The sequence below is a fragment of the Equus przewalskii genome, chromosome 24, assembly GCF_037783145.1.
Source record: "Equus przewalskii isolate Varuska chromosome 24, EquPr2, whole genome shotgun sequence".
NCBI lineage: Eukaryota > Metazoa > Chordata > Mammalia > Perissodactyla > Equidae > Equus > Equus przewalskii.
In genome coordinates, this window is record NC_091854.1 from 33,307,051 (window position 1) to 33,322,818 (window position 15,768).

Genomic DNA, 15,768 nt, shown 5'->3' on the forward strand with positions numbered 1-15,768 from the left:
TAAATGGTGACACCAATCAACTGACCAGAATGCTTCTGGCTGCCTCTCAACACAGCCCAGCCTCTTTACGGGCAGTTTACAGAGGAATCATCATCTGATGTCTACTTGAAGGCAGGCACTCCTGCGTCTGGACTGGGGCAGGGCAGGGAGCGCCCTGGATAGGAGAAAAGATGGGTTTACACTGGCCCCCGGTACATGTCTGAGACACCCAGGTAGCAGGTCTAGGACACAGATGGCAGGAAGGTAAGCGACCTGGAGAGGAGAGGTGTGACTCGAACAACCAAGTGTTGGGAGTCTGTGACCCTAGTTCCTCGACCTACGAGTTCTGCAGCCCTGAGCAGCTATGTGACATCTCCAAGCCTCAGTTTCCTCATCGAAAGGGAAAACTAAGAGTAGTTACACCATAGGGATGCTGAAAGGATTAAGTGAAGCAATACACGAAAAGCACTTAGCACAGTATCTGGCAGATAACTACTATTTAATAAAGATGCTAATGATGATAGTAAATGGCATCGAGCTGCGATAAACCCAGGTTCCTGACTCTACCATAGGGTCGGTGGAAATAATCTCCTGGACTGGACTCTTTCTCCTTTGGGGGATGCTGGAGTCCTATCTGACACCCCCAAGCCTCCCTGCCCCAGTTTCTTTTCTGGGCACACTGACACAGCCTTCTTCAACAGGCTCCCATCCAATTTGTAACAGTACAACAGATAATGATCAGGTTACGCGCAGCCATTCATTGTTACTAGATTAGGCTACAGTCTCATGCCGCCTCATCAATTCCCTATTGGTTTCCAACCTGAGAGACTTAACCCACCACTAACGTCCTGGGACTGCAGCCGAGGTCCCTGGATGACTGTCACTACCCTTAGCTGCCTTCTTGCAGCTTATGTTTTAGGATCAGAACTCTCTCTCATTTAGATTTAGATCCTTTCTAATTTCTCCCACATGGGAGAAAGATCCCAGAACTCCCCCTACCCCGGCCCTTTTTTTTTTTTTTAAACTTTGCTCCTAAACAGACTATATGACATAAAATGAACTCAGAAGTTCCTTCATGCCATGATTCTTCCCTGAGCCCCTGGGCAGTGCCCCTTCTACAGTGCGACTGGTTTACCTTGTCACGATCTGGTGACATCACGTTGCATCTTTTTATGTATCTGTCTCCCATACACTAATATGACCAACTTTGTCTTGTTTCTTCAGCACCTGGCAGAACAGAACAGGAGCTTGAGAAAGGGCCAGTGCTGAAGGAACCAAAGCTTGGGAGCTTCGCCTCAAGTGCCCCCAGGTGGTTTTCAGAGCCAGCAGTGAAAGGAGGGACGCACAGTGACGGGCACCCTGTGGCCTCCACTTTAAAGGATCACAGTTGAAAAGAGAGAAGAGAGACATGGAAAAGTCAATAATGGTGCTCACGGAATTTTTAGAATAAAAGTCCTAAACTGTCCTATCAATGGCAACAGTGCTGTTACTCCTTCCAGCGCGGATCAGGTGGCCTTTGGAAGGGCAAAGCCGCCTCTATTTGAAAATCAGCCTGCAGGTCTGCAGTTCCACCTTTGTGGAGACCCAGAGCTGACTTCCCCGCTAAAGACTGAAAATCCCGACCTGCACATCACACAGAGGGACAGCTAATTTGGCTGAATTCGTCCTCGTTGTTTGTACTTGTAAACAAAAAGAAAGAGCACTGGAACAGCAGCCAGAAACACCTGGCTCAGGCTGTGCCGCCCCTTCTGAGCAGCAGCAACTGAACGAGGGGCAGTGAGCAGAGAGGAGTCCAGCACGTGCCTGTGGAGCGTCTGCTCTGTGCCAGCAGCGACAGGCTAACAGAGCCTCACGCTACGACACTGACATACCTGGTGAGACAGATCTTAGAGAAAAAGTCGGGGAAACTTTGCATTACAACTGAGTGATACAGCTGGGAAGGCGTGTGGCAGACAGCAGGTGTCTGAGAAGGGTCAGCTTCCTTCCTGTCTCGTATTTGTCCTCAAAAATGTGGATGGAGGAGATGAGGAAATCAGAGCTCTGAAAAGCATCTGGTCCCACACTGTCCCGTTTCTTATACTGATCACCCTCAAACCTCTGGGCCATGGGGCAGGGCCCGCACCCAGCGAGGGTAAAAATAACGACAGCTGACACTTAGGGAGCACTGACCGTACCAGCGACCATGCGAGGGTCGTTTCGGATCTTAGATGCTGATGTGCACAGCAGACGTGTGCGTCTGGTCCAGTCCTTGTCCTCATTCTGGAGCTGGGCCAGCTGAGGCGCAGAGAGGCTGATGTAGCTGCTGAGCCAGCTCTGCTCGCAGATGCACCCTGCTCCAGAGCCCTGCCCTTGGCGAGGAGTAAGAACCAGGGCACGGAGGGTGCTGCTCTCCTCTTCCAGTGCTGCACACGAGGTTCCGGGAGTCAGCCTCCCCGCACCGGCCAGAACAAGCCACGCCTGCTTAGTCCGAGCCTGGGCACGGAAAAGGCCATGGCACCGGCCACTGCAGAGACCCCGGGTGAGTCACTTTCCTCCATGTTTTGCATTTAAACATAAATTTAGAGCATGCTTTTCTCCCAAGTAGTGCACCAGGGCAGCTCTTAGTGCCTTCAAAGCTGAGGTTCTGGGACCTTCTAAGGCGCTGACTTTGCACAGAAGACCCCTAAATAAGGAGACGAGGAAACCATGTGGAAAGATTACCTTGTTTTACGAAGCAAACAGATAAGGCACCTTCTGTTATGGTCCTCAGCACAGCACCGTGAGCTCCTGAGAGAAAACACTTTGCGGGCCTGGCAATTACTCTGATCAAGAAAAGTAGTTCTGATGCGTGAACATAGAGGCAACACTGGCAATGTTCTATAGAACAGGCAATAACGGGAGCAACGTCCAGCTACTATCACCAAAGCCGGGTAACCGACAGGCCCGTCTGGCCACAGTAACTGGCCCGAGGGCGGACACCTGCACCACACAAGAGCATCCTGTGGATGTTCCAGAGGGGACCCAGGGGAGAGGTCAGTCCCTCTGGAGAGAGGCTCAGGCGCTGCTGGCGGCCATGCCCCCACCACACGGAGGAAGCGAGTCTGCAGGAGAGTCCGAAAGCCACGCAGAGACGTCTCCGCAGCACCAGGCCTCTGGTCCCACTGTCCCTGAGCCGTCCACCGCCCTCCTGCAGCGATACAGGAGGAACCTGCAGCCTGTCCGTACGTTTCCCCTTCGTCTACAAGGTCAGGCTGACGTTTCATCACCTGCAGCCAAGAGACTCCAGATTCAAACAGGTAACAAACTCACAGAGTCAGGCCCTAAGGCAGCGAAGCGGAGATGGATGATGTGAACTGAGCATAAGACAGCAAACTGGACAGAGCTGCCCAGCCTAAAAGTAGCCAAATTCAATCCAACAGTATTCAAATTCAACAAGTTTTAAAACATGCCTCTCAGACACATGACAAACACAAGCTGTCTACTGTTGATTTGGGTCCTTGGACTTCCACTTGGTAGCCATTGATGACTCTAGAAAAAGACCACCTTGGCCTGGATCAGCCCCAGCCTGACTCCCACACACTCCTCTAGCCTCCTGGATCAGGTGAGATCGCAGTAGCGAGGGCCCCCACCTTCACTTTCCCCTCAGTAGGGCTCAGGAACACTAAGATTGCTTGTTTAAAGGTGATTCAGATCTTGGCTGGGACACTTGAGTTGAGTGTTTCTTTGCCTCAGTTTCCTTATCTAGAAGATGAGGATAACTATAGGCTGGACCTCACATATGATATGAATTCGTACACTTAGAATGACAGTGCACAGTAAGTGCTGGGAAAGCGTTGGCCGACACTATTCCCTGCAGTTCTGGAAGCTGCCTCACGGCGAGGTCGACGTCATGCTCACCGCGACGTGCCCTGTGGCCAGCACCGCGCCTGCGACATCACAGGCCTCAGTACAGACTTACCTCATTCTGCTCCCTTCAAAAGATGAGATAAGCAACACAGGGTTTAGATTGTAGGGTCTTAAAAGCACGTCAGCACACGAGGCTTCCACCAGCTCTGCATTCAGAAGACAGGGCACCAGGCACAGGCAAGAAAGTCTGAGTTCTGGGCTCTGGGTCGTCACGTCGTTTTCCTTCTCTGGGTCCTTAGTGCTAATAATTACGATTCTAAGATTATTTTCTCAATTTGGATAAGTCTGATAAGCAATAGCTTCCTTCCAGGCAAGTTGAATTTCAGGTTGAAAAACAAGTCGCCACAGCGGACCAGTTAAATCACTGGGAGTGAAAGCACCTAGCAGCCGTCTGGGATGCGGATGTGTGCTACAACGTGCACCTGTATTTCTTCATCTCTGAGTTCACGAGGTCACTGTACCTGTGACTCTCGAGTCTCCATTTTATCTTCATTTACAACGCAGAATGGAAGAGAATGGAGGAAAAAGTCAAAAGCTTTTCTCTTGTGACTTTTGTGAAGGAAATTGACTTGATGTAAGTCTACTGTCTTTTTTATGACCAGGAAAGAAAACTTATCATGTAGGCAAATCTCAAGTGATTTTCAGAAATATGAGATATACAATGAGCTGTGAAAAACGCCGCATATCTGAGTGCACTTGAACTCTGCCATGGGCAACTTGCACACGGTCACGAGGGACAGGCCCGCGCTGACTCAGACGCATTCCCTCCTGCTCCTTACAGCCAACTCCTCGACTCTTGCTATAGATGCAGTTTTCATACTGAATGTGAAACAGGAAACAAGATCCACACAGGGCCATCTGCTCCCCCAGCCAAACTAGAAGTCCTGCACTTCTTGATGGGTGACAAATTCGGGGTAAAAACGGATTTTAAGCACACATTCCAGGGCCTTGTATTAAAAATGAGCAGGATATACATCTGAGAATTCCAGCCTGGAAGGAAGACCTAACGAGAAGGCTATAATCATTAGAAACACACTTTATGCTATTTCTCCAAAACTTAGGAATAATTTTTAATCACGCACAGCAGTGAATACTGATAAACTGAACCTGTGGCAGAAATCACATGGTCTACGATTCCTTTAAAAGTTAAGATTCCAGGGGCTGGCCCCGTGGCCGAGTGGTTAAGTTCGCGCGCTCCGCTGCAGGCGGCCCAGTGTTTCGTCGGTTCGAATCCTGGGCGCGGACATAGCACAGCTCATCAGACCACGCTGAGGCAGCGTCCCACATGCCACAACTAGAAGGACCCACAACGAAATATACAACTATGTACCGGGGGGCTTTGGGGAGAAAAATAAAATCTTTAAAAAAAAAGAATAAAACTTTAAAAAAAAAAAAAAAGTTAAGATTGCACACTGAACGCATCATCTTCTCCTATAAATCTGTTTTTTATCATGTTGTAGTCTATTTTTTTAAATTGGTGACAATATCAACCTCCTACTTACCCAGGTTTAAACCCACAGTCAGCCTCCACTAACTTCTCTCCTTGCCTGCTTTCTTCTAATCATTTGCAAAGTGCTCTTGATTCTAGGAACACAACGTAAGCAAAGTAGATTTTTCTCAGACTTTGGGATGTCACAGACCAGACAATTTTCAAAAGAACTTTGGGATACAGAGTTACCTTTCTCCTCCCAAACACTGCCAGACGGTGTTACCATAACGTCAGACAGGAAGAGCCAGTGTAACCAAAAACTTAGGTGGGCACGGGCTTCCAGGGGGGTCCTGTAAACTGCACAGATTTAGCTTTATGAAGAACTCACTGTGGGGTTATTCCTTTTCACTTTTCCCACAGATCAGTGAAAACCGTCACAGATCAAGGGGTGATTAGTGACTTGTTAGGGTCATCTGAACAGACGAGAAGGTCTGCCCGTTGGAGTCTGCTGGTGGCTCTTGTCCTGGTTTTTCTACTTGGAGGTTACGTGCTCTCTGACAAGTCAGCCTTCTCTGAACCTCAGCTGCTTTGTGGTTTAATCCCAGCTGTCTCTTGGAGGGGCAGCCGGCACGATCAGGCTCGTGAGTCAGACACACACAGCTCAGATCTGTCCCGTGGCACTTACTGCCCTAGGCCACGGGGCGAGTGGGTTAACTTCCGGAATATTCAGGTCCCTCATCTGCAAGTGGAGATAACGATAATGACTCCATTGTGGGGAGGAGGGAGATACACTCTGTTCAGTTCCTAACAAATACCAAGTGTTCCATAAATGGTGGCTGGCATCATTATTATTACTACTACTGTTTTTGTCAGGATACATGAGATAATATTTCAAAGTGCCTACTACAGCAATATTTCCTGTCTTACAGAGACATCTAAAACTCAACAAACAAGCAGGAACGAATGAGCATAATGGCAGCTAACGCTCTTGTAGTATTTACTATGTGCTCCAGAAGGCACCATTAGAAATGTATTAATTCGTATTTTATATGAGATCAAACCTATAATTATCCTCATTTTATAGATAAGGAAACTGAAGCACAGAAACACTCAAGTGTCCCAGCCAAGATCTGAATCAACTTTAAACAAGCAATCTTAGTGTTCCTGACTCCTGCTGAGGGGAAAATGAAGGTAGGGGCCCTCGCTAATGTGATCTCACCTATCCAGGAGGCTAGAGGAGTGTGTGGGAGTCAGGCTGGGGCTGATCCAAGCCAAGGTGGTCTTTTTCTAGAGTCATCAATGGCTACCAAGTTGAAGTCCAAGAACCCAAATCAACAGTAGACAACTTGTGTTTGTTATGTGTCTGAGAGGCATGTTTTAAAACTTGTTGAATTTGAATACTCTTGAATTTGAATTTGGCTACTTTTAGGCTGAGCAGCTCTCCCTAGTTTGCTGTTTTATACTCAGCTCACATCATTCATCTTTCCTCACAATCTGCTCTTCCTCCTGTTTCTTTTCTCCGTAAACAGACAGCAGCAAGCAGCCAGCCCGCCGGCTGCCCACGAAGTATCTGAGAGTCTTTCTCGCCTGCGCTCCTCCTTCCACTCTGAATGCACACAGTCACTGAGTCCTATCGACTCTAACTCCCGCACGCCTCCCGAAAATCTGTCTTTGCTGCCAGGCCCCCAGTCCAGGTCGCTGTCAACTTCCATCTCAGTTACTCCGACAGCTTGTTACCTCTCCTGGTCTTCAGCGTTGACTCATCTGAGGGATTCTGCAGGGTCACAGGGCCCTCAGAAGGGTCTTTACAAAGGCTAATCTCACCATTAAATCCCCGCTGGAAACTGCTCCAAGGCTTCTCTTGGGATCAAGACCCTTCTCTTGGTCCACCACCCAGCCCATCTACTTCCTGCCACTCCACCCACACGGCTGCAGCTCGGTCTCCAGCAGCAGACCAGGGATGCAGGCTCGGGGCCTACAGGCGCGCTAGGCGAGGGAAGCAGGCTGGGGAAGGAGAACCGTGGAAAGGCAGGGATTGAAATAAAGTGGAAGTGCACAACTGGTTAAAGGGCCAGCTTCTGTAGAAAACGGAAACCACGATTTTTATGTAAAATCTCCTGAATTATAAAAATTAGCTCAAACATCTTGAGAACATGTTGGAGGCTAAATGAAACCTGGATCTGACGCCTGACAACCGGTTTGTGAGCTCTGCAGTGGTCCTACTACGGTGCACTCCTGGGCCAAAGGTGTCTTATGTTTACATTTCTGGAGCAGGACACATCACAGGTTCTAAGGATTGTGTACCGGAAACTGAGTCCTGGCACACCTAGACTGTGTAAGGGCACAATGCGCAATCACAACAGCCCTGCACTGAGCCCTGGCTGCATGGCAGCCACTGTGCTCAGAGTTTCACACCTCCAATCACACTGGATCCTCACAGCAAAGAGGTAGCCCCACCCCCCGCCCATTTCTGGATGAAGAAATGAAGACAGGGTGAGTCACTCTCCCAGGTCAGAGCCGGGGCTGGAGGAGGTGACAGCTAAGTCTGTTCGCTGCAGGGCCACGATCTGTGTCTGTCACCTTTTTCATCTGAGAAAGCAAGTACGGCCAGGCCACTGGGAAACACGGGGACTGCTTATGACACTTGACACTGGTTTTTCAATACGTATGTTTGGAAATTTTACGTGGATCCAGCGTATCAAGGTAGAGAGTAAGAAGTGTTCCCACAACGCTGGCATTCTGGCTGGTGGGGACTTTGACACGGGAACGCACATAGCTGCAGTGTGAACTTGCACGTCACAGTCCGTCCAGGTTAGCCATGGTTAATTCAGAAACAATTCGGGCTTCCTCAGCCAGCTTGCTACCCCGTAAATTCTAAAATCCCCACAAAAACCCCACAGGTTGAATGCCACCTTGAGCTGCCTACAATACTCTCATTTTTTAATTCTTGCCCTAAGCATCAGAAATTATATTTCACAATGAAAAAGACAACAGAAAAGACGAACACTCCAGATAGCTTGAAAACCTAAGCATTTTGGAAAATCTAAATGTTATTGGGGCTGCAGTACGTGAACCAGGTCTGTAACGACAAGGATCGATTGACACATGGATGGCGTCGCTGCTCAGCAGTTTCACACAACGGGGAACGAAGGCAGGCACACCTATTGGAAGCACTTCCTAACAGGGCTGTCACAGGCTGCAGGCCAAGCCCTGGGATGAAGCTTGCTCCCAGGACCCAGATGGCACAAAACTGCCATTTAAATAGCTTTAAACCTGCATCCAGAGGAAAGCTTTAAAGAGCGCATACAGCAGATTTGGAAACTAGGGACAAGAAAGGTAAATCCTTCCACCGGCAGCCCTGTGGAACTCCCCTGGTAAACACAAACATTACCTCGCTGCTCATTCTGCTACGATCTTTGCAAAGGCAGAATGTGAGAACACACACAGTTGCTGACATCTTGCACCGACGGCCGTTGCTGTGAAAAACTCCCAACCAGTAGGTCGGCATCCACTCTGGCCCCTGTCCAATCTGATCACGACGCACGGCTACAGTTTAGGGTCACCTCCGGAAGCCCTCCAGGCCTTCCCACTGCTGTCCGCACAGAGACCACGTGGTTAACATGGCCCGGCTCCTGTCAACCGTTCCAGTTTGGTTTCCATCTCACCAGTTCTGGCAGCCCTAACTTCCAGTCCTTTCAGCTCACTAAATTCCCTCAGGCTCTGAGGTCACCCACCACCCTCGTTTGTTTCTTTTGCCCCATTCCCAGGTAGCACCAGCTTCTCCTGCAGATCTCAGTTCAGCTTTCCCCAGGGAAGCCCCCTCAACAAGGTCATATCCCCCTATTCTATGCTCTCTTAGCGCCAAGCACCTCTAGTCCTTAGCTTTGCTCAAGCCTGGGATTTCAATGTATTTGTGACATTATTTGAGTGATGTGGTTCCCCCACGAAGACAGTAAACAACGGAAGAAGAGAGACTGTGTCTGTTTACCTCCAGTCCTACCGTGCTAGGATCTAGCAGAGAGTGTAGTAACAACAGAATGCAACAATTTAAAAGATAAAGTCCAGCTTTAATTTTTATGGAACACTTGCAAACTATTCCAAAAGGTGGAGAGACTACACACTAACAGCTCCACGCATAGGCTGGTATTATAGTCATTTAGCAGGATCACAGCATTTCCAGTCCAGAACATTTCTGCTTTGATTTCAGTTTGTAGATTATCTGCATTCTTTCTTCCCGTCTTTCCTCCTCCTGTTTTTTTTTTTTAAAACATCTTTATTGGGATATAATTAACATACCATAAAATTCGCCCATCTAAAGGGTACAATTCAATGGTTTTACCATTCAGAGTTACACAAACATGATCACAATGTAAGTTTAAAACATCTCATAACCTCAAAAAGAAACCCCATACCCATTAGTGTCACTCTGCAGTCCCCTCCCCACCCCCAGCCACAGGCAACCACTAATTTACTTTCTGTCTCTACAGATTTCCCTGTTCTGCATTTCACACACACAGCATCATACAATATGTGGTTGTAGCATCATATATCAGTACCTCATTATTTTTAATTGCTACGTAACACTCCATTGTATGGATATACCACACTTTATCTATTCATTCATCAGTGGTGGACATTTGGGTGGTTTCCATTTTTTGGCTTCTATGAATAATGCTGCTATGAACATTCCTGTACGTGTGTGTGTGGATGTGCATTTTCATTTCTCTTGAGTATACACCTAGGAGTGGAATAGCTGGGTCACATGGTGACTACGTTTAATATTTCGAGGAAGTGCAAACTGTTTTCCAAATTGGTGGCACTACTTTATGTCCCCCAGTGACGTATGAGGCTCCAGTGTCCCCACATCCTCGCAGCGCTGTCACTGTCCTTTCGTATGAGGCTCCAGTGTCCCCACATCCTCGCAGCGCTGTCACTGTCCTTTCGTATGAGGCTCCAGTGTCCCCACATCCTCGCAGCGCTGTCACTGTCCTTTCGTATGAGGCTCCAGTGTCCCCACATCCTCGCAGCGCTGTCACTGTCCTTTCGTATGAGGCTCCAGTGTCCCCACATCCTCGCAGCGCTGTCACTGTCCTTTCGTATGAGGCTCCAGTGTCCCCACATCCTCGCAGCGCTGTCACTGTCCTTTCGTATGAGGCTCCAGTGTCCCCACATCCTCGCAGCGCTGTCACTGTCCTTTTGATTACAGCCATCCTGGCACGGGTGGAGCGGGATCTCACTGCGGTTTTGATGAGTATTTCTCTAATGGTTAACGAGGCTGAGAATCTTCTCCTGTGCTTAGTGGTCACTTGTCTATCTTTGGAGAAACGCCTGTTTCGATCCTTATCCATTTTTTAATTGAGTTGGGTGTCTTTTCATTATACTGTTGTAAGCTAGTTGGTTTTGAATTATTTTACTGACTATTAGTATCTGTAACAGCATGGAAAAGGAGGTGGACAAGAATAAACAAACAGTGAACTGGCTTTGCGTCCAAGCAGACAATTATGGAACGGGCCAGGGTGAGAGAGCCAACGGCAGGAGCCAGAACCAAGGTCAGCTGCTTACAAGAAGAAAACAGTGCTCTCCCCCTCCTTCTCTGGCTCCTTCCTTCCCACTAACCACGGAGCCTGGGAAGACAGCGAGCTGATGTGAACACTCACCCTTGAACATCTCAAGCCCTTCAAGGAGCTCTGGTAGTTTTGCTCATCACTGAATCCCCTGCACACAGCATTGTCTGACGGGTAAGAGATACCAAATGACATTTTTTGTTAGAACAAACAGATCACACAGTGACATTTCTGATATTCAAGAAAACCTATTGATGCAAACTTCACAGTGAAGAGAAGATGGGTGTACGAGGCAAGAGAACCAGCCATACCACTCACCACTGGGAACAGACCTCCTTCTCAGTATCGTGCATCACCGGGGTAAATAAGACCGCCAGAACGAAAATGCCCAGCACAGGGTAGCTGCTTGAAAAATCTGAGTTTCCTTCATTTACGAAACATCTGCTTGGAGGTCGATAAACTTTATTTGCCAATGTAAAAGGTTACTTTCAGAATCTTAACTGTCTGTTTCTGTACCCTAATTTTCTACGTTGGAAAAGACCGAGACGAAAGGGAGTGAGAATCACAAAGTTCAGACCCCGGGGTGATCTTCTTGCTGTCCTTTGATTCGGTTTTGTTCCATGTCGGGTCTCTCTGAGAGGTGGTACTGCCCAGTGGGTTAGAGTGCAGCCTCCAAGTGCATGGACCCACATCCGGGCTTCACGGGGAGATTTTTAGGCAACTTACTCAATGGTTCAGTGCCTCAGTTTCCTCATCTCTTAAACGGGGTAACAGTAGTAGTGGCCTCACAGGACCGTCATGTAAATGAGTCAGTGCTGGTAAAGAGATTAGAATAACGCCGGCACTAGGCATTCAATAAATGTCGGCTATTATTACTAGCAATTAGCAATTGGCGGGGGAGGTTGAAAAATTCACTTCAATTTTCAGTTAAGTTACACTTTAACACATCACTAGGAAGAGCTGATCTTTACACAGTTCACCCTTAACGCTTTCATCAGGACAACTCGCCCCGAGGCAGTGATTCCCGAGTATCCAGTGTGGTTCTGCTAGGACTTTACAGTTACCAACTCCTTCAGTTCTCACGACAACCCTTTGTCCACCCCCCAGCCCCCAGCCCCCAGCCGACCCCGTTTCACAGACACAGAATCTGAGGCACAGGGCAGGCAGTCATCCCCTAGGGTAAACTGCCAGCTCACGATTTGAATCCAGGAACCTGGCTCCAGTGTCTGTGCTCTTAGTAATTTAGTTATGCTGCCTCAGAAGAGTCTATTACACTAACACAGACATTCTCAACAGGATAAAGACACGGGTTTATACCAAAAGATTCAAAGAGCTGTTTTAGGGATTCATGATCTTCTGTGTCAAGACACCAGGGCATCAAGGACCCTCCAGGATGAGTTCCAGCTCCTGCCTTTTCCAGTTTTATGATCTTTCACTGAGCAGATTAAGGTCTCATTATAACCCTGGGATAAACAATTCCTGCCCTACTTTTTACCTAAGGTTATTTTGGGGATAACACTGAATAAGATCACAAACTAAATACCATTTTAGAAAAAATTTAGATATTAAAGACATTAAGCTAATGAGATAACAGACAAGACTTTGTTTTGCAAATTGCAAAGCTTTGTGCAAACAGTTTTTTTAAAGTTCCCTTTAAAAGGCTTCACAAACAGTCTTAACAGGCTCACACCTTGGCTTCTGAAATAGATTCCAGACACCTCCCTGCCTCCAGTCTCTCACAACTGGAACCCATGCCCCACAAACCATCACCGGACCAGTTGTCTAAAAACAAGTTGTTCTCCCTTTAAAAATATTTTAGAGAAATCTAATGCTTACTGGAGTTATTATAAACTCCTTGCTGTGCATCTGGGGACCACTGAGACATGGACCACAGCCAACCATAATGAATAGTGCAAAGAGCTCTGGAGCACGTGTGGACACAGGCTTGGTCTTAGCTCTGAAAACAGGTAATCCTGGAGAAGCAATCTAACAGCTCTTTAGAGTACTGCTTCTCACAGGTAGCACCTCGTGTTTGCATGTATCCATCTAGCTATGGGGACATTTATTGAGTACTGAGGATAAAAGATGAATAAACAGATCTATAATTCACAGCCCACAGTCCCTTCAGCTTTGTGACTCTACTGTTCCCACTGCTGCCCCACAAACCCAACCCTTATCGCTGCTCCGGAACTCACACCGATGCACCTGGTACACCTCCTAGTCACGCCAAGCTCAGCAGCCAACTGCCTTCTCATTGTTAAAGGTTCACACTGAGGGCCAGGATTCTAAGAAACCTTCCCTAATCCCTGAATGAGATGGCTGTCCCTCCACTTTCGAACTTCTATAACATTTTGGTTTGTCTCTCTATTACACTTCTACTCGGTATGATTTTCCAGATACAAACTCTATTATCCTCACTGATGCTAGGGAGTTAGAGCAACTTCTAGAGGGTTAGAGCTGACTGTTTCCAATTATCTTGACATAAACTAAGGTAAAAGAGTCAAGGCCTGGGGCTGGCCCCGGGGCCGAGTGGTTAAGTTCCAGCGCTCTGCTTCAGTGGCCCAGGATTTTGCTGGTTCAGATCCTGGGCATGGACATGGCACCGCTCATCAGGCCATGCTGAGGCAGTGTCCCACACGCCACAACTAGAAGGACCCACAACTAAAAATATACAACTATGTATGGGGGGTTTTGGGGAGAAAAAGGAAAAATAAAATCTTTAAGAGTGAAAGCCAGACAGATCACACGCTGTCCCTGACATGGTGCATCCAGCAACAATCCCAGGACGTGCAGCATCTTATAACAGAAACAGTCAGATGATGACTAGTGATGACAAACTGTTATTAGTATGTTATAACAAGATAACACTCACAAATATGTTAGGTTGAGTCATGAAATTTTCACCTACAAAAACAGCAATTTCATATGGTTCAATCTAATATTTTGCTAATTTGGGTATCATCTCTCTCCCTCCCTCCTGCCCACCAGGGCAGGTATCTCTGTACATTCTGCACTCCACTGTACCTCCAGGGCCTGGACGACCGTGGCATCTCGCATGGACCTGCCGGAGCACTGAATGAGCTCACTGAGCCCCGGCTGTCTGCTTCACACTCACCACGGGCTCTGTTTGTTTCCTCACAACATCCTGACGATTGTCACTCTTCAGATGAGGAAACGGAGGCTTGGTGAGGTCAAGAAACTTGTCCCGCACCACACTCTCAACCAACACTTCACGCTGGGCCACTTAGTCATGCTATAAAAGTTGTTCAAATTCAGGCTATCTTTCCTCAGTTGACTAGACCACACGCAGAGTCTACTGGAGGTGGTGAGGGACACTGCGGACCACCACAAAGCGAGGGGGGGTGGGGCAGAGGGAGAAGGAGCCACCAGGCCCTGGGTCCAGTGGGGGATTTCATTCCTGGTGAGGCGCAGGATGAAGCAGCATCTGAAACTCACCGCGCTCCTTCGGGCCCCTGCCTGAGGGGCCCTCCCTTGGCCTCACACTGGCGGCCCCGTGGCTGGTGCAGCTTTCTGGGGACGGACAATGGCGGGCGGCTTGTGCTGCAGCCTCCCGGTGAGCCCCACAAGCACGGGAGGGTTCTCGCCCTTTGACCGTTTCCTCTGTGGGTGAAGTGGGGCCCTACTTACACAAACCCCTGTCGCTTCAAAAGACTTTCCCTAACTATCTGAGGACACAGAGCCAAAAAGAACAAATTAATAGTATTTTCAAACAACGGAGTTTGAGTTTGAAACTCGTTGATGTCACTCACTCTCCTGCAGTGCAAACATGCAGCTCGTGTTGCGGGAAGGGGGCGGGGGGGCCTTGAACATCGTCCTCAGGAGCAGTGGGCGTATCGGGTAGTCCCACAGCTCCCGAGCCTAGGGTCTCAGGCCCCGTGCAGGGTTTCTCCAAGAGTGGCCATCACTATTCCCACTCTGCTGAGACGTCCTTTCCCTCCAGCCTGAAAGCAGCTTGTGTCTAGGACATGGAGTCTAAGCCAAAGCCAATCGACGTTTTCTAAAAGTTGAAAGAAGATAAACGGGTTCTTTCTCAAACTCCCTAAAGTAGAATGAAGAATTCTGTGCTGTCATAAAGTCAGGGTGACGCTCCTGAATTAGGTGATTAATTCTCCGATATCTGCAAGACATTTTGAAACACGGGGAAAACCCACATTTCTCTCTAGAACCTGTAGTCCAGCTGTGGACACATGAGGCTGCACACAGAAAGGGAGATCAGGAGAGCGGCACGGGGTCAGCCCCAGGCCTACAAGAGACCAGTGAGTGGTCTCTGAAAGCTAGTGAATGTCTCCAGTCCTCAATTTCCTCATTTGCAGAAGAAAAATATGGCCACCTACACTACAAGGATAGGAAGCGAATGCCGAACGCAGCACAGTGTGGGGACGCAGCAAAATATCAGTGAATTCTAAGACAATTGCAGACGTCAGGATGTGTACGTAGGGAGAGCTCTCTAAACTGCTCTCTCCTAAAGCTCCTTCCCCGGGGACATCAAGTGTCTTTACTACGAATCAGTGGAATACTTGAACCTCTCTTTCTGTGCTGCTAGGACGAGCTCAGCACAGCCCCAGGCTCACAGAAACCCAGTACTTAATGAGATTTAAGAGAGGGATGCCTTCTTCATCCCAGACAGCAGGACGCGAGGGTGAAGGAAGGAGACCGCGCTGCTCTTGGAGTGAGCGGGTCATTCGCTGTGCGGGACAGCTTCCCTGCCTCAGAGACTGAGACCCCGGAGACAGCAGACACAACAGCTGGCCCTTCCAAGGTGGAACGAGATAGAAATTACATGTCCCTAAAGAGAACACTGGACGAAAAATGCCCAGGATTCCCACCAGGAAGAAGCTTCCACTTTCGGGCAACGGTTTAACACTGACTTCAAGACTGCTGTCTTCCTCA

General features: G+C 48.4%; 1 protein-coding gene across 11 annotated transcripts in view; it reads right to left on the reverse strand.

Annotated features, from left to right (window-relative positions):
* PATJ (PATJ crumbs cell polarity complex component) overlaps positions 1-15,768 on the reverse strand; it is a 303,918-nt gene that overhangs the window by 67,946 nt on the left and 220,204 nt on the right. The window lies entirely within an intron of this gene.